This window comes from Pinus tabuliformis, chromosome J (genome assembly GCF_031772625.1).
Source record: "Pinus tabuliformis cultivar Carrire ecotype Pingquan chromosome J, CPIR1, whole genome shotgun sequence".
NCBI classification, from domain to species: domain Eukaryota; kingdom Viridiplantae; phylum Streptophyta; class Pinopsida; order Pinales; family Pinaceae; genus Pinus; species Pinus tabuliformis.
In genome coordinates, this window is record NC_142295.1 from 1,626,334,697 (window position 1) to 1,626,361,630 (window position 26,934).

The 26,934-nt window shown below is 37.2% G+C and overlaps 1 protein-coding gene across 4 annotated transcripts in view; it reads right to left on the reverse strand.

Annotated features, from left to right (window-relative positions):
- LOC149233725 (ATP-dependent DNA helicase homolog RECG1, chloroplastic/mitochondrial-like) overlaps positions 1 to 26,934 on the reverse strand; it is a 513,467-nt gene that overhangs the window by 196,071 nt on the left and 290,462 nt on the right. The window lies entirely within an intron of this gene.

Sequence of the window (26,934 nt, forward strand, 5' to 3'; positions counted from 1 at the left end):
TTTGTCCATTCTTTAAAGGGTGATGCTTTGAACTGCTTTAATAGTTGTCCTGAAGATTCCTTCATTTCTTTGCAAGACATTGTTCATGCTTTTAAAGATAGATATGGTGATCCAGATAGCTCACCTTGTGCCCCTAAAATTGTGCAACAAAATGAAAGTAATCTTGTAAAAGGTCCAGCTGTCCAAGACAATTCTTCATATCAGAATGTGCCATCCACTTGTACCATTGCAGATCATAGTAGTGTCGAAAATAAAAAGGAAGATCATAAGCAAATTATACAAGATCTATTGCTACTGGTGAGAAATATGGAGATAAATCAAACTAATTACGCCAATGATGTGAGAACTTTATGCACCCACCTGGAAAAGCGTAATAGGGAGATGGAGATCATGCAAAATCAACATAGTAAGGAAATTGAAGCCATGAAGATTAATCATGACACAGAAATTAGTTTTATGCAAAGCAAGATGTCAGGCTTAGAGGAAAATATGACGACCTTGCAAGCAAATCATAAGAAAGAGATAAACTCTATGCAACATTGCTTGATGACCATGGAAGAAGACCATGCCAGGGAAATCAGTGCTATAAGGTTTGAACACTCTAGTCAGATAGACGCCATTAAAATACAGTTTCAGAAATTTCAACAGCAGCCGGAAGATGAAGGAAACCAGGAAAAATCAATAGATCAGGAGCCTTCTCATTTGTTGCAACAAGTTCCATCTTATTATGAGGAGGTCATTGGTTCGATTGAAAGGTGGTTAATTGAAGGTGATCCAGATAGAATTAAAAATGATAAAGATCAGATGCAGGATAAAGAAAGACATGTCACGCATATCTTACATACTTCATCTGATAGCTTTGAAACAGAAAGTTCCACGTCATCAGTAATACAGCCTGCCACAAAGAAAAAGCGCAAGAGAAAGAGAATGAGAAGAAGATTTGATGCATCAGACGGCCGCGAGCAGCTTGATTTTCGGATAGCAAAAAGTCCTACCATATGCAGAATTGGACATGGCACATCCGACAAGCAGCCGACAAATTTGCCTGAAAGCAGGCAAATGCTCAGTATACACTATATTGAACACATCTGATGCCAGGGGCATCCGCTGTATTTCTAACCCTACTCCTTGTTTTTTTAGCATTTTCATTTATGTTTTAGGATTAGATTTACTTTTCATGTTACTAAATGCAGAGCTTTTATCTTTCTTGTGCTTAATGTATATGAGGATTTTTGGATGGACGCTACTTATGTCTTGTTGTGTGTTGCATGGGTGTAGATTCTGGATTCTCACATTCCTACAGTGCAGCAACGTGTCCCCAAGTAGAGCGAGATGTTGACCACTACCGGTCAACCGCCCACAGCAGTACACCCCCTTTTTTCTTTGCGAAAAGGGTAGCGCTTGATCGACATATCCGTGCCATTCTACAGTCATCGACAGCCTGATCAATTTATGTTGTAGACCCAGTCTGCATGTATAAATTGTAAATAATCTTAGCAGATATGAGTCATGTATGTAAATTGCCTAGGTGGACCTAATTTTCTAAGTGATAATCTACGTTCCGGAAGGTCTTTCGTCTCACTGATCCATGATCGGCAGAGTTTTACTTTAGCCTAACCCCAAAGCCGGAATGGATTTTGTCATTAGAATCTTAGGAGAATCCTAGTGTGTTAATCTGCTAGATTATAGTTATGTCGTAGAACTGGGTGGTTTATGAGGGTCTATGTCAAATGGGTTTTTCCCCTTAAGATGTAAAGTTGTAAAAGTCATGATGTAAAGTGTCTTGAGGGTTAGAAAATGTTTTAATCCCCTCATAAGTTTTAAGTCTTAAATCCTAGGTCCTAGGTGATTTTTCCAAAGGCTAAGTTCGAGGATCCATTTAATTAAAAAATTAAAAAATTGAAAATTGAAAAAATTTTAAACAAATAATAAAATAAAATAAAAAATTATAAAAAATTAAAGAAAAATTATAAAAATAAAAACAAAAACCCTAAAAATAATAAAATAATAATATTTTTGAGTAAATAAATGCAAATTTTCATTTTTTAATGAATTAACTAATTCGACGGATGAGATTAAGAGATATCTTGATTCTCATCGACGGTCGAGATCATTTTGACATGGATCACTCGAACTAGCCGTTGGGATTTTTTCCTTTAAATAGGGTGCTAGGGGTCTTTTGAGATCATACGATCTGTGAGTCTTGTGCTGAAGAAGCTCTCTTGTAGTTCATTTTTTTGTGCAATAAAGAAGACTTTGGGGTTAAAAATCTTGCTGGTGTTGCTCTTCTGAAAATGCTGTAAGATTGTTCTATTTGTTCTGCATAATTTTATTTTCAGCCATTAATGATAGCTTAAAGAAGATTGATCTAGGCACAGGTATCTTGTCTGATCTTTGGGGTTTGAATGATAGTTTAGATTCTAAAATATATTGGCAGGTATCTCCATTTGATCGGGGTTTCACTATTGTTTTCTCCTTCTATGTTGATGGTTGATTTTAAGTTGTGCAGGAAATCCTTTTTTCAGATTACCGGGCGTTAGGGGAAGTTCTCAACTGAACCAGCCAACTCCCGGGTTGTGTTTTCTAAAAGAGCCCAGCCAGTCCTTGATCCCAGGCTTATCATTCGAAATATTTTTTGAATGCATGCAGGGTTTTCTGAAGCGTTTTATATTAAAATTAAATTCTGATAATAGTTCTGTTGTTATTGCTAAATCTGGCTGTTCTAGAGCTGTAAATTTTTGCGATTTTAGATTAGTTTTGAAGGGTTTTACTTTCAATCTTTGCATATATCTGTCGGGTTTTTGTTTTCCACTTGCAGGTTACAGGCCTGAGATAAGATCTGGAGGAAAATTTATTTTTTGCAGGGTTTACTATTCTGCTCTCCAGAGGTTTCAGATATCATTTGTTTTTCAAGGCTGGGGTTCCATTATTTACAAGAAGAGAATTTTATTGTGCTCCCATCAAAATTTAACTCAGCCTGGTCTCAATTCTGTCAAACCCCATCATCTCTTCATCGTCCCTGCATTCATACATTACAAACCCTTCCCTCTGCCATCAAAAAAAAAAAAAAAAAAGAAAGAAAAACTCCTGCCGTCAAAATCAACGCAGAAATTATCGTGGTTTTACATCCTTTTTGGGGGCTGCATTCGCCATCAAAGGAACCTGAAAATGCACTGACTACCTGCTTAACCACACAGCCAACATTCTACTGCCCTCTATCCGTTGAATCACCTGCAAATTTACGTGAGGCTGCCGCTGCCAGAGCTTCCGTAAGCTTGCAAAATTTTCCAGGCAAGTCTGCGTGGGTAAGACACTGAGGTTTCGCATTTCCTGATCTTCCTGATTTCCATTTCTCGTTTTGGTCATTTCAAGTTTCATTCAAACTCTTTGCGTTACCCTTTCATTCATAAAATAAAATAAAAAAGGAATCGTTTTTTTTGGTTAGCATGGTTATGGTAACAGCTAGATCTTGTTAAGCTTTCAGTTTTTCGATTTCAAATCCGTGTATATGGTGAAGCACGTATCAGATAAATCGTTCAGGCTTTTGCGCAGTTTTTTTTTTTGTCAATGTATTAGCAGCTCAGTCGTGTGTGGGTTTCCAGCTTCGATTTTTTCTTTCTTCCTGCGTCTTCCGCCATCTGCAGGGGCAGCAGCAAACAAATTTCCGACTCCAAATTATTCCTGTGTGGTAAATGCATCATTCCTTCTTCTGGCAGCTCGACTCTCTCTCACGTTGTCTTCTACCCATTGAAAAATACCTGCAAGCCTGGCCCGAAAGGAAATATCAGAGAAGTTTTTTTTTAAAACACCGCCGCAGTCACATTTTTTGGCTCTCCTACGGCCGTCGGGCTAACCAGCACATTGAAAGACAATAAAATTGCACGCGTGGGTGACATATCTGGTGCGTTGAAGTATCTAAACTCAGTTACGCCTTTATCCACCTGCAAACACTCAAAATTTCTTCCTGTCTCTCGTCGAAATTCATCCCGCCGTCAATCCTGCAAGCTGTGAAACGAAAATACATCTTTTATAATTTGTTAGGTTAGTGTTAGCATATGGTAGCATATTACATAAAAAAAAAATCGATTTCATTTGTTTTAGAATAGATGTTATTTAAATCGTTTTTTTTTTTGCTTACGTATGTTATAGTTAGGGTTTAGCAATTAGCATAGCTTTTCTTTTTTTTGTTAAAAGTTTTAAAAATATATATATATATATATATATATATATATATATATATATATATATAAAATAAAAAATTTCTTATATAGAGTAGATGTTAGTTGTTATTCGTTTCTTTTAGTTTTAGGTTTTGGTTTTGAGTTTTTTTTTTGTTAGGTTTTAGTTAGAGCTTTAGACGTTAATTTAGTTTTGATTTTTATAGTTTTAGTTTTAGTTTAGATTTTAATTTAGGAGTTACTTTTTTTTATTTAAATAGTTTAAATTTTATTTTTTGTGGAGTTTTAATTTTATTTTAAATAGTTTCATTTTTTTTATTTTTTATAAATTTAAAAACCATAAAAAAATATATAATTTTAAAATCATAAAAAAAATATATAAAATAGAAAATTTGAAAAAAGAGATTTCTTTTTTTTTGTTTAATTCATTTTTAGATTTAAAGTTTTATTTAAAAAAAAAAAAAATCTAAAAAATTTTTGCAATTTCAGTCTTGGCTCGGGAATTTCTTAGGTTTCATCTTTTATGTTGAGGCTAAAAATTTTGACGTGGGAATTAGTGTTTAATATGATTCAATGTTCATTTGAGGATTAACATGATATCTGGTTAATGATTCATAATTCCGTGATTGTTTAAAGCATTTATCTTTTCGAAATTCTTAATTACTCGATATCGTTATTGAGCTTTAATCATTATAAGAACTTTGTGGTTTTACTGGATATCTTGCATTGTTCAAGTTATTGGATGATAAATGATTGTCGTACATGGTTTACATATCTGCAATATCTAGTAAGCAATCATTTAAATATCAAACCCACAAGGCACTGGTCTTTTAACTTAACAAAATCATTTTAGTGCTCGTTTCTTCGTGTCTCCCAAACCAACTGGTCAACAGTTGGTCTTTTTCACCTCATAGGGTCTACCCCCCAGTCTAAGCGTTGTCGTGTCAATCTGTGTGACAACAGGACCATAAGTCTAAACTTAGGAAATTAAAATAATTAAAGGGTATTAATCTAAACTGTGGGTGAAACTTCTAGAAGAAAGCAAAGATCAAGACAATATGATCCTAGCTATTGATTAGAATCTAATATGGGCCGTTGATTGATCAATGAGAGGATTATAAGAGAAGGCTTGATGGGCACTTGGAGAACACACAGAGAGTTCAGAAGATCGAATTTCTGAAGCAGAGCAGTTGTTGGTGAGAAATTCAAAGTGAGATTTTGCAGTGAGGATCAGAGATAGTATCCGGATCAGGGAAGTTTTCCTGGGCCGGAGAGTATAAGGCAGAGAGGGCAGAATGATGTCCAGAGAGAGGCTGACGCCGACCGACGCAGAGCTAACGCACTAGCAACACAGAGCCTAGAGGAAGATCAAATTCTTATTAAGGAAATCGAGTTTCAGAAGTCGAGACCGAGGTGTGAGACTGAGTGGCTGGAAATCGAAGTTTCTGGGCAGTAGAGGATCTGGAGGAAGAGCAGCATAGTCCCCAGCTGAGGTGACGCAGAGACTGCGTAGGGTTGATGTAGATATGCGCAGAGGACGCAGAAGGGACGTAGACCCTCCTTCCAACGACATCAAGGTCAAATTCTTCTAGTGACAAGGTGAGATCATCTCACTATTTGTTTTGTCCACTTTCTCTCTGTATCAGATAGCCAATTGGGCTTCCAACAAATTGTACTCAAATTTAATACTGCATAATAATAAAACCCTCAGAGCTGCTACACTGATTTTCCCGCATTGGGTTTTTCCGGGGACTTTTGTCCAAAAATAACTGCCACTTGTGTTGTATCTTTTCTTGTTCAGTTTCTTGCTTCAGCATATTATTTTTAATTAAGTGAACGTTGCAATAGTATTTACCGTAGTACACAGTAAATAACTTGTATGGATTAACAAGTAGGAGAAGTAACATCAGTTTGTTGCAGTAGGGATTCTGGGTTTTAGGAAATTTCACAAGAAACAACACAAAGGCTGTGAGGCTTCAATCACAGCGCAGATACTAGCAGCAATCAGGACTAGGGTGTCAGATGCATCATACTGACCATAGTTGGTTCAGTATTTTGGATGCTTTTCCGTTGCAGTTGTTGCAGTTGCAACAGCAGCAGATGGAGAGGGAATTGCAATGCAGATGCAGTATTGGCAGCAGTTCAGCAAGGCTAGCAACAGCACAGATGTAGAGTTTATCAGAAATGTGCAGTATTTGGTGGGCAACAACAACCAGACATCAGCAGCGTAACAGGAGGTGGTGCAAAGACAGGGTGTTGCTTCAGTGGGTTGAAACGCTAGAACACATTCCTAGCTAAGAGGGAGTGTTGATTTTTGTAGCATCGGATGTGTTCTAGCCATGAAACGTTGTGGAGAGGCTAGAATACATGTATTCTCCAAAACCCAGAAATCGTTTCGGGAAATTCTACCTAGAGATGGTTTAATTAAAATAATTAATCATTTTTAATATATTCCTAAGTCTAAACTTAGGAAATGATATTAATTAAAGGGTATTAATTAAATCTGGTGCGAATCTTCTAGATAAAGACAAGGATCAACTCCCAGTTAATCTTAGCCTTTGATTATGCTTTAATCTTGGTCGTTGGTGCTCCAACGAGAGATTATAAGGAGGAGCTTGATGGGCACTTGGAGAACACACTAAGATATTGAGATCTAGAGATCAAATTCTCAAGATTTACAACGCTAAGTTGTCGAAGAGAGATTGAGTGATCTTACAGTGAGGGGCAGGGATAGTAGACCGGAGGGGATTTTTCTAGTCCAAGTGAGTGCAAGGTAGAGAAGGCATCGAGAGGTCCAGAGAGGCAGCACAGTGCTTCAGAGGGAGTCTTTAATTTCGCTGAGGAGCAGTCGAGATCCAGTGTCAGAGGTCGTGGTGTGAGTCCGGAGGGCTAGAGGGTCGAGTTTCCAGTAGGCAAAAGGTCAGAAGGAGGAGGTGACGCAGTCCCTTGAGCTGTGATACAGTGACTGTGCGAGCCCACATAGAGACTGCGCAGAGATAGTGTATGGTAGCTCATCCAAAGCCCGGATCAGTGTCGGATCTCCAATGACAGTGTGAGATATTTTTTCACTACCTCTTTGCCAATTTATTCTCTGTATCAGATAGCCAGTTTGGGCATCCAATGATTTGTACTCAAAAAACTACTGCTTAATAATAAAAAGCTCAATTGCTACAACGATTTTCCCGTATTGGATTCTTCTAGGGACGTTTGTCCAAAAACAACGGTGTATGTGTGTGTGTTTATTTCTTTCCTGTGCAATATTTTGTTTCCGTAGTATTTTATGTTGTGAATGCTGCAGTAGATTTTCTTTCGATGTTTACTGTGTAACACTGTAAATAACTGGATTCAAAAATTAACAAGTAGGAGAAAATTAATCAGTTGTTGCAGTAGGGATTCGAGGTCACCGAATTTTCACAAAGTGTCCTTAAAAATATTGCTTAAGGTTTCACGCTAAGAGATTAATTTCTCCTAGAATAAAAACTATACATTTTTGGTTGAAGTATTCTCAAAGGAGCTCTGTCAGAAGTCCGATATATTAGTAGACTTTATGATGAATTCAATTATTTGTGTATAAAGTGTTCAAAATACAAATTTGGTATATACCGCTCTATTGAAAGGTGTGAAGCCATAAAATTGTTGATCTAAGATCGAATGTTGCAGATTGCTACACTAACATTTGTTGCCATAAACCTTGTCCTGGAATAAGGAGAAAATTCACATGATTAAAGATAGCATATCTTGATGAAACAAACTTGTTGGACATGACAAGATCATAAGGTCGACTTCCTTCTCAAGGTTAAAGATCAAAGTCACGGATTTGATATTGTCTCATACCAAAGTTCGTATACTCAGAGGAATGCTCTGATACCAACGCAAGGAACAAGGTTCGTTATAGCAGGTTAAACACTCCAAAAGACTTGGAATATGTAGATCTCCATTGAAGATAGAAGAATATATATTAAAGTGTATAATTGAGAATGATGATACAAATAAGAATGAAGTGTATAATTGAGAATGATGATACAAATAAGAATGAGAGCCTACCTATATACCCTAGGCAGGTGTCCCTTTATGAACGGTCATGTCCTTAGGGACATACCTCTTCACTAACTAGTCACTAATTAATCATTATTTATAATGTGTTAATATTATTTATATTTACATAATTTATATCTATATTTTATTCATAACATTGCCTTCCTCTTCAAAAAGCTTTGTCCTCAAAGCCTGTTGATGAAAAGGCTTGATCTCTTTTTCTGTTTCGAATGCCTTCTCATCTCAAAACTGTCATCTTCGTTGATACGAGTTGATATGATCCTTGGAGTGATATATAAAATTGTCGCACGGAAAAAGGATCTGGCCATCCTAAATTAATCTTTGTGGAATCTTTCAATTATTGAAAACTTGTGATGAATCGTTATCACTGGATTCAATTGTGCACACTTCAGTATCCTTTTGAACATAAGTTTGTTGTTTATGTTCTGAGTGACACGGTTTCGTAGATTGATTGAGTTGTCTTCTCTCGTGATTCGGATGTTGATCGCAAATTCTTTTGGTTTGACTTTCCCTTATCAGGTGTGTGGCAATTTGTTGATTTTCTTCTGGTACTGTCGTTGTTGAGTTAGGTACAAAATCTTCTTTTGGAATTTTCATCCTCTGAATTGCAACATGTGAGTGTGTTTTTCCTTCAACTAATTTATCCTCTCCTTGAGTTGTGGTATTCACTGTTCGGTATTCATTCCTTTATCTTCAACTGGAATTGTTACCACTGGCGACTTCAATACTTCCTCTTGAATACAATGTTCTAACTCGTCTTTCAACGACTTCTTGTCCTTCTCAAGCTTCTTAATTTGTGTTAATAATTTTAAGATATGGTCCTTAAGTCAAAAGACTTCTTCATTTCTATGAACAGTGATTTTGTCAATTTCATTTTGCATATTTTGTAGTGTTTTTTTTCCTTCTTGAAAAATTACTTTTGAAATATCTTGTATGTCTAGGTGTTACTGAACTCAGCTTTAATGTAACATCTTGTAGTGTTATTTTTCTCTTTTTGTATGAAAATGTCAAAACTTCTTTTTCGTATTCAAGATGAAGGAACCTAGGGTTTCCATCTAGGGTGAACCTAAAATAATGTCACTTTGATATGAAAGTATAATCTCCAATGTCTAATTGTAAATTGGTTGACATAATTTTAGTTGTCATAACAGTCTAATTTTTCAATTATATTTGACTCGAGAATCACTAATTGGTTTGCGATTTTCGGTTTTATATAATTTTTATCTTCCGCTGGTGAGATAGCAATAGTAACATCCTTTCTTGCAATATACCTTCTAATTCTAAATAGAACTAAGGCATGGTTATATGAAGTTTTTTTTTAGAATCTTTCAGCCTTCATTTCCGAATTAGACTCCATTGCTTTAGACCTTAGGGTTTTAAAGGTACCCCTTTCTAACCCCTCTTTTTTTATATATATGTAAACCTTCATAACTTTATAACTCCTTTAACTTTAATAAGAAATCTTTAACATTCTTTTCTCCCTTAAAAGAATTTCGTATATTTTTGGCTTCTAATATTAATAATGCTTCTCCATTTTAATTTTACTTTTGATCACCTTAATATTCCTCAAGACTTCAAATGGAAACTTGGATGTATTATTTTTATTAAATTTCCCTTAATATATATATATATATATCTATATATATATATATATATATATATAATAGTTCCTTGTTCTCCTTTTACTTCAAAATTTAAAAAAAAAAAAGTAATATTATCTTTTTTTTATTCAAATCTTGCACGTTACGTTTTTGAATTGGTGAAGACCCTTCACATTATAATATTAATGTCCAATTAAGTTTTCTTTTTATTTTATTCTTTAAATTTCCTTTCTATTTATATAGTAAAAGTCTCTCTTGTATATAAACCTTCCTTCATTTACAATTAAGTACTTTTGAAATAATCTTTATATTTATAGAATAATGTTGTTGTAACGGGACTTTCGATAGTTACGCTCTTCATTTTGTAGGCTCAAATTAAATTAATTATAAGCCACTATCGTCGAACACAATTAAATGGTTGCAACAGTTTAAGAGGGCACCGATTCGATAATGACTACAATTTAATTTTCCTTTCACCTACAATCATTGAACATGAAAAGGGTGCGGGTGGATGCACAGTGAATCACTGGTAGCGTATAAGCGATGTGCAGCAAAGCTGTTTGGTGGCTCAAAAATTGAAAAGTAGTGACATATTCGAACTGACATCAATTTCTCTATTTCCTTTCTTAACCTTTGTTTAAAAACCCTTCGAATTGGCTTAATGAGATGTACACATTACCGTACGTTGGTGAATTGATGATGGTAAGTGGCGATCAATGAAATTCTATCTGGGATGGGTGAAATGCAACAGTGTGTAAGTGTATAAACGGTAGATGCATGGATGGTGGTCAAGGCTCCCTGACAAACAGTCGTGGCACCTGTTAGCGCTTGAAATTTCACCTCAGGCTGAGAAAGGCAAACTCCAAGGCAACATCAAACCACTTAGCCTCGTAGCTAGCCCTACGGGGCAGGAGAGGGCTCTCTCCGGTCTATCTCGGCAAAGATCTTCAATGGGCAGAGATAACCAATAAAGAACACTGATTTTAGGCTAGTAAACTGATAAAAAGGTTTGATTTGCGATTTTTTGGGTTTCGGTGGAAAGTTGGGGAAAGACAATTTTGGGTGCGGGGACGGGACACAGCTTTTGCAGAGGTCTTTTTGGGGCAAGGTAAGAGATTGTCTTGATGCCTTTGATTTAAGTGAATGAATAGGAGTGACCGGTGAGGAGCTAAAGAGAGCAAGAAACTTTCGAGAGTTCTCTTTAGACAGAGGAAAACATAGATATTAAGCAAACTTAAAGGCAGAGCATACAAATTATGAATTCTACCTTAACACTTCATTTACTTAATGTGCAGAAAAGACAGGTCGGAAAATGATACACATAACACACTTACAAGTACATGAGAGAAGCACACCATCAACACAAATAACCACAGGAATCCCAAAAAGTGCTGCAAAACCCTAGTCTTCCTTTGCCAAAATTGCAGAGATACAATGACTAATACAATAGAAGCTTTCTCCCTCAAGAGTCCAACCATGAAAATGACCAAGAAAGTACATAATATAGGCAATCTAACATCTTTCCTTGCCTCTAGGGGTCGAGCTCACTATCCTAGGAGCTGTTTCAACCAATTCCAAACTGAGCACTAAAATCTAGGCAGTCAAAACAACTTGCCTCTATAAGCTAAGAAACCAATTCATTCATTAAATTTTTGCCTATTTCATGAATGAATCTTCTAGAAGAGATAAATAAGTGCCATGACATCATAAAATTACATCAATTACATCAAGGAGGATGAAAAATCACTCCAAAAAGTCAAACCTAGTCAAAACTGCGTTTTGTTGAGCTGTAGGTGCATTTCTGTGAAAATAGCCTGATGGGTAGCGCCCTGAATCTCAACGCGTAGCGCGCCTTTGGGCTTGCTTTTGAGGCACTTCCCGGAGTCCAAATGAGGCAAAAGTGGGCTTGTTGGAAAGGTCTGGATGTCTACTTTCCAACCCAAGTGGAATTTCTGAATTTGGTGACCATTTGCCCCTCCAAAATTGCAATCTCCCAAGACTGCTTCCTGTGTGTCAAAAAAGTGGCAGAAAGTCATTTTTTGCATGTTTTTTGACCTTCTGGAGGCTCAAAACTTAATGAAATCTCTTGGCAATTGCTGAGCAAGTGTATTTTTGCATGACAAATCCAAAAATGTTGAGTTTTTGAGGAATAGACTTGCCCATCTTCAGGGTAGCGCGCGGCGCGCTACGCGTTGAGGGCAAAAACCTGTGTTTGGCACAAAAAATTCAAAATTGACAAAATTTTCTCCAAATTTCTTGAAATTTGAGCTGGGAGTCCCCAATCAAGTACCATGCTCAGTCAAAGAGGCTTTGGCCAAACTTTGGAGTGGATCGGGCCTTTTCCGTCGTTTTAGTGCCTTGGCCAACATCCTTGGATCTGGCGATTGTAATTTTGACATTTCTCTAAAACCATGACACCTGTGCAAAAAGTGAAGGAGGTTTTTCTTCTTTGGCATGTTGTGGACAAAAACCTCTCTCAGTTTTCCCAAATTCATTTTTTATTGCTCTGAAACACCATTTGAGTGAAACTTATCCCGATGTGTGAAACAAGGAATTTTGTCGAAATGAAGTGAAATGAAGGGGATAAGGGGCTTCTAAATTCTTGGGGAAATTTTTGGAAGTAGGGAGGGATGTTAGGAAGCAGGGGAAAGTGGAATCTCAGAGATTGAGTGAGAGGAAGGGGTCCAAAAGGGCAAAACACAGACCCAACCTAGAAAATTGCCAGGTTGTAGCTAGAAACTAGGGTTTGTGCGAAAATGAGGAATTTGGGGAATCTCAGTGATGGGAAGCATTTGGTAAGGTACTTTAAGGATAGGGGAAGGTGTATGAACATCAGGAAACAAGTTTTGCCGATGATTTGACCGTCCAAGAGAAATTGCCTTCAAAACCCTAGGAGAGGAAAATGACCTTACCTAGGCGCAACTGAAGCATGAACAAGGTGTAAAATGACTCATTAGACACTGAGATGATAATGACAACCCTATGAATGATGATAGACTCAGCTGAATAGTGACATAGATTGGCATTTGGGCAACTTTGAAAAGAGTGAGAGCAAACCCTAGACCTAATGCCTAGTGACCAAATTTTGCTTGAAGACTCACTGAAATGACAAAATTTGACCTTGACACTTCAAAATCACTTTGTAAGAGCATATTTGATCACTAGAGGAAGGCTGGAAAGACTGACACTAACAGCACCTACAGACGACCACACAAATTTTTTATTATTTTTTTTAATTAGGTTGCGGCTAGCCCTCAGTCATTAATGGACGACAACTGCATTGGCACTATTTGGATGAGGCATCGTAGAGGATGGAAGTGACACAAATGGAAAAAAGTCGACAGGGATCCTACTGTCGGCAGTTGTGTCAGAAGACGTGGTTTGAGATCTGTACAGTGGGGTTGTGGCCCTTTTTATTTTTTTTCAAATTTTATTTATGATTTAATTTATTTATTTTTAAATATAATTTTTTTATTTATTTAAAAAAAAAATTGTAACTCTTGTTATTTTTCTATTATTTTTTTCTTTTAATTATTTTTTTGACAATGTTTTTTATAATATTTTTTTCTTTTAATAATTTATTTAATATTTTTTTCTCTTTTTTTTTCTAAAGGCCTGACAGCAAAAATGGAGAACCTTCAAAAGCTTGTAGAGAAACACTTCAAAGGCAAAAAGGTTGGCGAATTTTGACAGTCAAAGACCTAGATCAGAGAATGCGACTTTGTGCAACGGTTAAGCAGCCAGAGCATCGAACAGCTCTCATACCAATGTTACAAACAAAGTTCTTATACTTAGAGTAATGCTCTAATACCAATGCAACGAACAAGGCTCATTATAGCAAGTTAAACACTCCAAAAGACTTCGAATATATAGATCTCCATTGAAGATACAAGAATATATATTAAAATGTATGAATGAGAATGATGTTACAAATGAGAGTGAGGGCTTGCCCCTAGGCAAGAGTCCCTTTATGAATGGTCATGTCTTTAGGGACATACCCCTTCACTAACTAACCACTAATTAATCATTATTTATAATGTATTAATATTATTTATATCTGTATTTTATTCATAACATTGCCTTCCTCTTCAAAAAGCTTTGCCCTCAAATCTTGCTGATGAAAAGGCTTGATCTCTTTTTCTATTTCGAATGTCTTCTCGTCTCAGAACTGTCATCTTCGTGGATACAAGTTGATACGATCCTTGGAGTGATATATAAAATTGTCGCATGGAGAAAGGATTTGACCATCCTAAATTAATCTTTTGTGGAATCTTTCGATTGCTGGAAACTTGTGATGAATCATTATCACTGGATTGATTTGTGCACTCCAGTGTCCTTCCGAACATGAGCTTGTTGTTTATGTTCTAAGTGGTACAGATTCATAGATTGATTGAGTTGTCTTCTCTCATGATTCAGATGCCGATAGGGAATTATTTTGGTTTGACTTTTCCTTATTAGGTGTGTGGCAATTTTTTTATTTTCTTCTGGTACTATGGTTGTTGAGTTAGCTACAAAATCTTCTTTTGGAATTTTCATCCTCTGAATTGCAACATGTGAGTGTGGTTTTCCTTCAACTGGTTTATCCTCTTCTTGAGGTGTGGTATTGATTGGTTTAGTATTTGTTCCTTTATCTTCAAATGGAGTTGTTACGATCCTCTTGAATACAATGTTCTAACTTGTCTTTTAACGACTTCTTGTCCTTCTTCAGCTTCTTAATTTTTGTTAATAATTTTTCTCTATGGTCGTTAAGTCAAAAGACTTCCACATTTCTATCAGCGATGACTTTGTCAATTTCATTTTGCATATTTTGTAGTGCTTTTTTCCTTCTTGAAAAATTACTTTTGAACTATCTTATATGTCTTCTGGTGTTACTGAATTCGGCTTTAATGTAACTTTTTGTAGTGTTATTTTTCACTTTTTGTATGAAAATGTCAATCAAAAACTTCTTTTTCATATTCAGGATAAAGGAACCCAGGGTTTCCATCCAGGGTGAACGTAAAATAAGGTCACCTTGATAGCTCCATAGGGTTTGAACTGAGAATTATGATATGAATGTATAATCTCCAATGTCTAATTGTAAATTGGTGATGTCATATTTTTTGTTGTCATAACAGTCTAAATTTTTTATTATATTTGACTCGGGAATCACTAATTGGTTTGCGAGTTTCGGTTTTATATAATTTTTATCTTGGGCTCATGAGATATTGATAGTAACATCTTTTCCCGCAATAGACCCTTCAATTCTAAATAGCATTGGGTCATGGTTATATGAAGTTTCCGGGAACCTTTCGGCCTTCATTTCCGAATTAGACTCCATTGCTTTCGACCTTAGGGTTTTAAAGGTACCCCTTTCTAACCCCTTGTTTTTTTGTTATATATATATGTAAACCTTCACAACTTTATTACTCTTTTAACTTTAATAAGAAATCTTTCACATTCTTTTCACCCTGGAAAGAATTTCGTATATTTTTGGCTTCTAATATTAATAATGCTTCTCCTTTTTAATTTTACTCTTGATCCCCTTAATATTCCTCAAAACTTAAAAAAAATTAATATTATCTTTTTTTTATTCAAATTCTTCACGTCATGTTTTTGAATTGGTCTTTTAAATATAGTCTTTGAAGACACTTCACATTATAATATTAACATCAAGTTTTCTTTTTATTTTATTCTTTAAATTTCTTTTTTATTTATATAGTAAAATTCTCTCTTGTATATAAACCTTCCTCCACTTATAATTAAGCACTTTTGAAATGCTCTTTATATTTATAGAATAATGTTGTTGTAACTGGACTTTTGATAGTTACGCTCTTTATTTTGTAGGCTCAAATTAAATTAATTATAAGCCACTATCGTTGGTCACAATTGTTTAAGAGGGCACCGATTCAATAATGACTTCAACTTAATTTTCCATTAACCTACAATCACTAAGCATGAAAAGGGTGCAGGTGGAAGCACGGTGAATTGTTGGTAGCATATGAGCGGTGTGCAGCAAAGCTGTTTGGTGGCTTGAAAAATGAAAAGTAGCGACAGATTCGAACTGACATCAATTTCTCTATTTCCTTTCTTAACCTTTGTTTAAAAACCCTTCGAATTGACTTAATGAGATATACATATTACTATATGTTGGTGAATTGATAATGGTAAGTGGCGATTGATGAAATTCTATCTGTCGTTGGTGAAATGCAACAGTTGGTAAGCGTATAAACAGTAGATGTTCTTTATTTGGGGTAGCATCAGATGTTCTCTAAAACTCAAATTTTGCAAGGAGGCTTGGGCAAAGGTATTCCAAAGAACCTAGAAAGCGATTTCGGAAATTCCACCTAGAAGTGATTTTATTAAAATAATTAATATTTTTAATGGGGTTCCTAAGTCTAAACTTAAAAAAATTAAAATATTAATGGGTATTAATCTAATCAGGGGTGAAACTTCTAGAAGAAACCACGGATCAAGCCAAAATGATCTGAGCCTTTGATTATGTTTTAATCTAGGTCATTGGTTGTCCAACAGTAAAAGATATAAGAAGGGGCTTGAGGGTCATTTGGAAAACACACAGAGAGATAAAGAGAAATCTATTTTCTGAAGTGAGAAGTTCTCAGGAGGAAAAATTGATTGAAGGAATCTCTTGCAGCTGAGGGGCAGGGATAGCCGCTTCCAGAGAGAGAGATTCTCAGCCGAAGATACATCAGCAGAGAGAGGCAGTGAGTGATCCAGAGCCCTTGACGCAGAGGCTTACGTAGGGCCAGAAGGGCCACGCAAAACCAGAGGAAGAGAGAGGAGTCTAAAATCTACAGAGGAATTCGATTTTCGGAAGCCGGGAGTCGGGGTGTGAGACCAAGAGGTAGAAATCGAATTTCCTGGGCAGCAGATAGACCAGCCAGAGAAGCGACACAGCACCCAGAGAGCTTGACGTTGGGCTGGCGCAGACAATACGCAGAGGCAACCAGAAAAGCCGGGAGGTAGTCAGTTTGGGGCTAGATCAGCTAGGATTTCTCAGTGATTGTGTGAGGTAAAACTCACAAAGCTTCTACCAGTATTTCTCTTTGTAAATGAATAACCCTGTGAGGTATTCAGTGATGTATTCAAATTTTGCTACTACATAATAATAAAATCCTCAGAGCTGATGCACCGATTTTCCCGCATTGGGTTTTTCCGGGGACTATTTGTCCAAAAATAATTGTCCTATGTGTTGTATTGTTCTTTCTTGCTCAGTATTTTGTTTCCACATATATGCAAATTAAGTGAAGGTTGCAGATGTATTTACTTTAAAATTTACCATAGAAGATAGTAAATAACTTGTACGATTTAATCAAGTAGGAGAAATAACATCGGTTTGCTGCAATAGGGATTCTAGTGTAGGAATTTTCGCATGGTATCAGAGCTAGTGCAAGAGAAACAAGAGGAGCAGAACCAAAAACCACAGCGCTAAGAAGAAGGGGAAATCAAAAAGCTACAGGAGGCAGCAAGTCAAAATGCCAGAGGGTTTGCACAATTCTAGCCAAAGGATCGAAAATTAGTGGTAGTCTCTCTCTCCAAGTGAGTTGACGGAGAGAAAAGCGCTTCCAGTTCGACTTTCTGTAGTAGCAAAGGGAGCAACGCTGTGCCTCAGCGTGAGGAGCAGCTGGTGGACGCAGATTTTTCAGTAGGTAGCTTTGTCGAGCTGAAAAGGCGTCAAAAGAAAGAAACAAGGGAACATAGTGAGGGAATACTTCCTCAGTGATTTCTTGCCGAGGAAATCAGTATTTCTCAATTGCTGAGCAGCAAAAGAGCAGCAGCTTACTAGCTCCATCAAGGAGTGCATAAGTCAGCCTAGGAGCTACACAGTAGGGAGAAAGAGGGAGCAGTTCGACAATTTTCGGAGGAGATGGCAACCAGTGGCTTGAAGGATCAGGATAGGTTGGACAAGGCTTCCAATGAGGACCCGCCTATATATACCTAAGTAGGTGTCCTTTCGTGACTAGGCATGTCTTTAGACATGCCTTTTCACTTAACTTAATGACTATTTAACATAACCAATATTTCATTATTTAATATTTATATTAATTTTATTTATCTCACTTCTTATGAATTATATTCATAACATAGCCCTTCCCTTCGAAAGCTTTGACCTCAAAGCTTTAATGCAGTCGATTTTCCTCACTTAGTCTCTGGTCATCGTTTCGTCATGTAGCTCATCAATAATATTCCCTAGGATTTTTTTTTATTTATTTATTTTACATTGTAAGAATAATAATATTTTTTTTTATTAATACTGATTTTTTTAATATAATTTTTTTTATAATAATAATGTTTTTTTTTTTCATTTATTTTTTATTTTTTATTTTTATAATAATATTTTTTTTAATTAATTAATAATTTGTTTTTTTTAAGTTTTAATTAAATGATTAAGTTATAAGTTAGACTATTCGATTATTAACTTATCCTTATAACTTGCTTACGAAATGGTATGTACCCGTCCGCACCACTGCCTGTGCTTCTTATCTGTCACAGAACTTATCACATCGATACGTTCCTTGACTTCTCCCGGTTGATGGCATATCCTTTGCAATGTATATAACCTATGTTATGTCGTTGAAGTTTAGAGCCACTGCACGACTTTTGGTAGCACGCTACGACAGAACGACATATCGACCTGACGTCGGCCTTTTGAATGGGTCATGACCTTTTGAATGGGTCACACTTGTTTGAAGGGTTGCGGTAGTATGCATAAGTTGGTGCGGAGCAACGTTGCGGGAAGCGCCCCCCCCCCCCCCCCCCCGGATCCTAGGCCGGAATCGCGCCCCGTACGGAAGCGTTCCGGAAGCGCCCCAGGAAGCGCGATTCCGATTTTTTAATGCGCTTCCTGGTTTTTATGAAGCGTGGGCCCCGAAGCGCGCTTCGGATGGCGCTTCGGGCCTCCGAAGCGCCACGCTTCAGGCCCGGAAGCGTACGCTTCACGAGCGCTTCCGAAAAAACCGCGCGGGCAAGGAAAAATACTTCATTTTTTTTAATTTTTTTTTAAAGTTAACTTAACTTAGCAATGAGGGGGTGGGTTAGGGTGAGTTTAGGGTGAGTTTAGGGTGAGGAATGAAAAGCATAAAGCTCCCATTCATTCCTCATTTTCTCACTTTGAGTTTATGAGAGTTGGAGAAGAGAAGAGAGGAGAGGAGAAGAGAAGAGAGGAAAGGAGAGGAGAAGAGAGGAGAGCTTGGAGGAGTGAAGAAGGAGGAGCTAGGAGAAGGAGGAGGAGCTTGGAGCAAGAGCTTGGAGGACTTCATCTACAAGAGCTAAAGAGGTAAGTTCAAACCCCAAACTCCCTTGTTTTTTTGAAAAAAAATTTGTATTTTTCTCCTCCCTCTCCTACTCTTTCCCATTGTTTCTACTTGCTCCTTTATTTACAGGTTGTCCACCACCTATATCCATATTCCAAGATGGTGTTCTTTTGGCTTCTATGTATCATTCCACTCTTGGTTTTAATGATGGCAAGGGTGAGGAATAGAAGGGAAGAGGAAGGGGATGAACTTGGTCCTAATAGTAGTGACCCAATGTATGATGAGGAGGAAGGGTTTGAAGAGGAAGGGGATGAACTTGAAGGGGACACTGAAGCACAAGATGGGAAAGGTACATCAACACCCTTGTGGAACTATGTGACCAAACTTGATGGGGGAAAGGGTGGTGGATCTTACAAATTTGTGTGCCCTCATGGTTGTCTTGGAGGAAAACCATATTGTGGTTCATATACCCGTCTGAGGAGGCATCTTTGTGGGGTGCTGAACAGTAATGAAAAAAAGGGTTCTGTGGGGGTACAAATTTGCCCAAACATTTCAACTGAAGAAAGAAGAAAATACATCCAAATAGAGATGGTTGCACAACAAAAAAACAAGAAACAAAAAACTCATTCTGAATCAAGTGCAACCTCTAAATTTGGTAGTTGCCCATCTCCTCATGGTACTTCTGCAACCTCTGGAGGTAGAAGAACAATAGGGGATTTCCTTAATGTTGCTGGGAGGGATGATGTGGATGGAAAGATAGTCCGTTTTCTTTGTGCTTGCGGTGTACCATTCAATGTGCTTCGCTCTCCCTATTGGCATGACATGGTAAAGGCCATCAATGAAGCCCCAAAAGGATACAAGGTCCCCAACTATGAGAAAGCTAGAACAGTGTTATTAGAAAGAGAAAAAGCTAAGGTTCAAAGAGCTTTGACACGTTTTACACATGAGTGGGTGGATTCTGGGGTATCCAATGTATCAGATGGGTGGACAAATATTAGAAACCAACATTTGATAAATGTTCTTGGTGTTTCTTCTAGTGGTGCAGTATTTATTGCATGTCATGACTCCTCCTCCATCAGTGCAACTGCACAAAACATTGCAGATCTCCTATTGAAATCAATCAAAGATGTTGGTCCGAATAATGTGGTTCAAGTGATCACAGATAATGCAGCAAATTGTAAGGCAGCAGGAAAAATTATTGAGCGTACTCATCCACACATCTTTTGGTCTGGGTGCCTGGTTCACACATTGAACCTTTTGATGCATGATATTGTGAAACACAAAGATTGTGGGTGGATTGCTGAGGTTTACAGGAAAGGGAAGCAGCTCATTAAATTCATCACAGGGCATAGAAGGGTAAACTACTTCTATGGCACTTACTCCAAGTTGCAATTGCTTAAAATTGCAAAGACAAGATTTGCTAGTTATTACCTCACCTTTAGGCGGCTAGTGAGGGTGAGACAAGCTTTAACTAATCTGGTGTGTGCTGAAACATGGGATGAAATTAACACTGACACAAATGGTGCTAATGCAGTCAAGGACACTGTTCTTGACAGTTACTTTTGGTCACAGGTTAAATATGTTTTGCAATTCACCAAACCAATTTATTACATGATCAAGTTTGCAGATTCAGATCGACCAGTAATTGGGGAGGTGTATGAGCAAATGGATAGCATGTTGGGGCAGATTAAAGACATTGTTGAGCCTAGAGATACCACCTTGTACAATTATATTCGTGTAGAGGTGCAAAACCGATGGGAAATGCTAAATATTCCATTGCATGCATTAGCATATGTTTTGACACCTAAATACTATCATCCATCATGGCTTTCAACACCAGCACCTGGGGGGGGAAGCAGGAAAAAACCACACCAAGATAGAGAGGTTCACGAAAAATATATGGCTGCATTGAGTAAATTAATCCCTGATGAGGAGGAGGCTGCATTGGTACGGAGACAGGTGAGCAACTATACGCTCAACACTGGTCCATTTGGGAGCATGCATGCAATTCAAGATCGAGAGACTTTTTCTGCTCTTGAGTGGTGGAACATGCATGGAGGGGGTACTCCACTTCTACAGAGTTTGGCATTGCGGGTGCTATCACAGGTGGTAAACACTTCTTCTGCAGAGAGGTGTTGGAGCTCTTATTCTTTCATCCACAGTGTTAAAAGGAACAGGTTGAATTTAGACCGGGCAGAGAGCTTGGTTTATGTTCATTACAACTTGCGATTGTTGTCCCATTACTGTGAAGATGCAAAGTCTAATAAAGACTTGTTGATTTGGGACAAGAATCCAGAGGAGCCCAATTTGGAGGATGGAGTGTTGCGACTAGAGCAATTAGAGGATGCTCTTATCCAAGTATGTCCATTGTGGTATGAATTTTCCAATTTTCCCTTATAAAGCATTTCTCTAATTCATGTTTTTAATTTTTTTGTTAACTAGTGTTTTTTTTTTTTGCATGAATTTTTTGAGCGATTCTAGGATGATGATGACCGTGTTGATATGCCACCACCCCCATCTGGTCCCTTGGTTCCTAGGTTCCATGGTTCAACACCAACAGCAGGGGGTTCTTCTTCATCAGTTTCAGTGCCACGACTTCCACAGGCACCATCTTCTTCATTGCCACCACGTGGAGGCCCGCCACCACGTTCTATTCGTGGTGGAAGGAGGAGAGATTAGTAGATATATTCACAATCTACTACTTTTTGTCATAGATTACTCATTAGACTTGTAGACTTGTGAATTTGAATTTTGAACCTTTTTGGCTTGGCGGTGACCAAGTGACATATTTTGTAAACATTATTATTTGAATTTTGGACATGACAAATGTTGACAGTTGCTCACTTGCTAGATAAATCATAATATGCTCTATGTTTTATGTTTTATAATATGCTTAAATGTTTTATGTTTTATAATATGCTTAAAAATTTGATGTATGTTTGTAATAGCTAGAATATAGATGATTGTTGTACATACTAGTAACTACAATGGAATCATGGATGCCATATCTATCTTGATTTATGCAAAAATATGCATGTTTTCATGTCTTCTACAATTAATTTGGTATTTGGGATGTTTGTTTTGAGTATAAATGCAAAAAAATATAAAAATATATATATATAGCAGACGCTTCCGCGGACGCTTCGCTTCCTAGATTTTTGGAAAATGACGCTTCCGCGCTCCCGCTTCCGCTTCCGCTTCGCTCCCGCTTCGTGCAACATTGGTGCGGAGATTTCCAACAACAACACGGCAAGAACGAAGAACGGATAGAGATGGACGCAAACGGGGAGATGGACACTAGTCGAGCCAGTGGCAGCGTACAGTGCGGGGAATGAATGGCTAGTTGAGAAAAGGACATCAAAACGGCAGCACAGGGTATGAGAGACGAGCTCGGCTTCTTGCAATAAAGCTGAGGGGAAAGGAGAAGAGATTCCAACTTCAATTCTTCTAACCAGGCCATGTGGCGTTGTATTAGCTCAGTGGTCTCCTTCAACGAAACAAATGCATCTATCAATCCTTGCAATTGTCTGTTTCGGTTACTTTGTTCATTGCATCTATCGGTGTAACTTGGTGGCTCATCATCATTATTAGCATTAATGTATCTCTGGTATGCCTTGTTTAGGCGGCCATAGAGCACGTCCAGCGCAGTGGCGTTGGAGTTTTGAGCGAGACGCTGATTGCAACACAAGCAGAAATTGTACTCTGTTTTGAGAATCATAGAAAAGGGATTCGAGGGACTTGCAATTGTTTGTGTTTGTTCCTCCTTTATATTGTTGTAGTTTCCATTAGTGCATGGAGTTTCAGAAGGAGATGCCATCTTTGAGTGGATGGATATGCTTGCGTAAACTGCTCCAAATTGTTGGATATCCATCCGTTCCAAATTGTTGACTTCTATTCAATTTATATTCCTCCATATTTCTCTATTTTAATTTTTTGGTGCCACGCCTCTTCAACATTTCTACAGTTTCAGGCCGCAACCTCCCAAGCAATTCTAACTGTGCTTCTTCAATCTCATCCGCTGACATTGCCTGCAAAACTGCATGATTCTCTGCATCAATTTCCTCCATATCTGTCATTGGCATGAGGCCTTTTCTTTCTGCATTGTAGTTGTGAGCCCTCTCGACATGATCTTTCAGGACATTTTTCATGGTGCCCAATTTTGTGCTAACCTACAATCTATTTAAATCACTAACTATGCCATCACTCTTCATTGAAGTTGAATGTCCAGCGTCTTCCTTTAAGTTAGTTTCTCTATAGGATGGAACCAATTCACCTGGTTTCTTTGTGTTTCTAGCTAATGATCCTCCTTTCTGTTGTTCATTACCTTCCTCCAAAGAGGAATCTAGAATTCCTTGCTTTTCTTCTAACACGATGTTCTTGCAAGAAACATTTTCAACATGCTTCTTGTTTTTTGCACTCTACAATGGATCTGGCATGTCTTGGATTTTGTCGGGCATATCAACCTCCATTGAAGTGTCTGCAACATATTCTTTAACAGTTTCTCCTAAGCTTGGAATGTCATCATGATCATTTTCTCCAACATCTTCCTTATTATTGATTTCCTTCAAACATGATTTAACTTCTGAAAATGATTTTTCTAATCGATGAAATACTTCTTGAGTTTTATTAAACTGCTCAACGCAATCAAGACGTGAACGTAATGGCACGTTGTGCGGTGAACAACGTTCAAAGACCCGCATGATTATATTGTGCGCCATGGCTCCGATACCACTGAAGCATAAAAACTGATAGCTTGAAGGCTTGAATGTAAAAACACACGAGAGGTATTTGTAATAATAATTTATTATATATAAAATTGTATAAGTGATAAATGTTACAATGAGGACCTGCCTATATATAACTAAGCAGGTTTCCTTTCGTGACTCAGCATGTCTTTTAGACATGCCTTTTCACTTAACTTAATGACTATTTAACATAACCAATATTTGATTATTTATTATTTATATTAATTTTATTTATCTCAATTGTTATCAATTATATTCATAAGTCATTTGGAAAACACACAGAGAGATAGAGAGAAATTGATTCTCTGAAATGAGAAGTTCTCGGGAGGAAAAATCGATTGAAGGAATCTCTTGCAGTTGAGGGGAAGGGATAGCATCTTCGAAAGAGAGAGATTCTCAACCGGAGATACATCAGTAGAGAGAGGCAGTAAGTGATCCAGAGGCCTTGATGCAAAGGCTGACGCAAGGCTAGAACGACCATGCAAAACCAATGTAGAGGAAGAGGGACGAGTCTGAAATCTGCAGAGGAATTCGATTTTCAGAAGCCAGGAGTCAGGGTGTGAGACCAGGAGATAGAAATTGAATTTCGTGGGCAGCAGATAGACCAACCAAAGAAGTGACGCAGCACCCAGAGAGCTTGACGTTGGGCTGATGCAGACACTACACAGAGGTCGCCAGAAAAGTCGAGAGGCAGTCAGTTTGGGGCTGGATCAACTAGGATTTCTCAGTGATTGTGTGAGGTAAAGCTCACAAAGCTTCTGCCAGTATTTCTCTCTGTAACTAAATAACCCTGTGAGGTATTCAGTGATGTATTCAGATTTTGCTACTGCATAATAATAAAACCCTCAAAGTTGTTGCACTGGTTTTCCCGCATTGGGTTTTTCCGGGGACTATTTGTCCAAAAATAACTGTGTCCTATGTGTGGTATTGTTCTTTCTTGCTCAGTATTTTGTTTCCGCATATATGTAAATTAAGTGAAGGCTGCAGATGTGATTACTTCGAAATTTACCGTAGAAGACAGTAAATAACTTGTATTATTTAATCAAGTAGGAGAAGTAACATCAGTTTGCTGCAGTAGGGATTCCGATGTAGGAATTTTCACAGATGTGTGGATGGCGGTCAGGACTCGCAGACAACCAACCGCGGCAATTGTAGACGACCACACAAATTTTTTATTATTTTTTTTGGGTTGTGGTTGGCCCTCAGTCATCAATGGATGATGGCTGCAGTAGCACTGTTTGGATGAGGCGTCATAGAGGATGGCAACGACACGAATGGAGAAAAGTCAACAAGGATCCTACTGTCGACAGTTGTGTCGGAGGACGTGGTTCGACGTCTGTGCAGTGGGGTTGTGGCCCTTCTTATTTATTTTTCAAATTTCATTTATGATTTAAATTTTATTTTAGTTTTTTAATATAATAATTTCATTTTTATTTTTTTTAATAATATATTTTTTACAATGTTTTTTTTAATATATTTTTTAATAATATTTTTCTTTTTCTTTTTCTTTTTTTTATAATTTATCTAATTTTTTTTCTCTCTTTTTTTTAAAATGCCCAAGGGCCTGATAGCAAAAATGGAAAACCTTCAAAAGCTTGTAGCGAAACACTTCAACAGCAACAAGGTTGGCGAATTTTGACGGTCAAAGACTTGGATTGGAGAATGCGGCTTTGGGCAGTGGTTAAGCAGCAAGAGGATCGAACAGCATTGATACCAATGTTACGAACAAAGTTCGTATACTCAGAGGAATGCTTTGATACCAATGCAATGAACAAGGTTCATTATAGCAAGTTAAACACTCCAAAAGACTTGGAATATGTAGATCTCCATCGACGATACAAGAATATATATTAAAATGTATGAATGAGAATGATGTTACAAATGAGAGTGAGGGTTTGCTTATATACCCTAGGAAGGTGTCCCGTTATGAATGGTCATGTCCTTAGGGACATACCTCTTCACTAACTAATCACTAATTAATCATTACTTATAATGTGTTAATATTACTTATACCTATATTTTATTCATAACATTGAAAGAACACATTGATTGCCAAAAAGAAGTTGATGACATATGTGTTGAACCCCCCTTGCATTAACTGATGATATGAGTCCTTGGATTTGATTGGTGCACATGAAGACCCATTTTTGTTGCTACAATGAAAAGGCAAAGTTACTTAAAGATGAGTTTCATCATTCTAGTGTTTTGGTATTCAATAAGAAAGTCTATTCAAGTTTGGGATGGTGGCTGCATGAAGTAAATTCCAAATTTAGGGTTTGTTCACTTAGGGCTGGGTTTAGAGTTTTTAAGAGATTATCAAATGCAAAATTATTCCCAAACAGTATAGATTTTAAATATAGCTGTATATTCAGAAATTGATGTTTGCCACTAGATAAATAAAAAATTTAAAATTTGCACATTAACATCACCGTACAGTCTTAGGTAAAGAGTAAATCTTGAAATTGCCACAATTGGAAATTAAATTGCAAGAAACCTTAAGATTGAGTGTCCGTAGAAAACTCCACAAAGCTTTCAAACTTGATCCAAAGAGTGCTGAGTGTGTATTTGGTATTCTATACTAAAAACTATGTGAGCAGTAAAGTACAAACTGCTAATAAATCATGCACCAAACTGAAAATTTTGTCAAACTCTATATATACCATTACATACAAGGGCACGCATTGCAGCTGAAACTACATATGGTTGGTTATGAATTGATTGATAAAATATTGTATTTAATGATTATTAGCTAATATCTAAAACATAAACTAAATATTTCATGATTTATTAGGACACATTTATCTGGTTAGAGCTATGTGTTGCACATGTTGTTAAGTACAGCGGTAAAATATTCAAAATTCAGGTAACACAAACATGAATAAAAAATTTAAAATATTTATAGGAACTACTGAGTAAATATAACAATCCCATATAAAGATCAAAAACACCCTGGAAAGGTTTCAAATTCCTTGTTTCCCAAATAACAGTATTCATGTCCAGCATTGGAAGCCTACTAACTGCCCATACAACATTATTCAATCACTGAATAATCACACAGGCTTCAGCCAGCTTATTCAATGACTGCAAAACTAGTCACACGAGC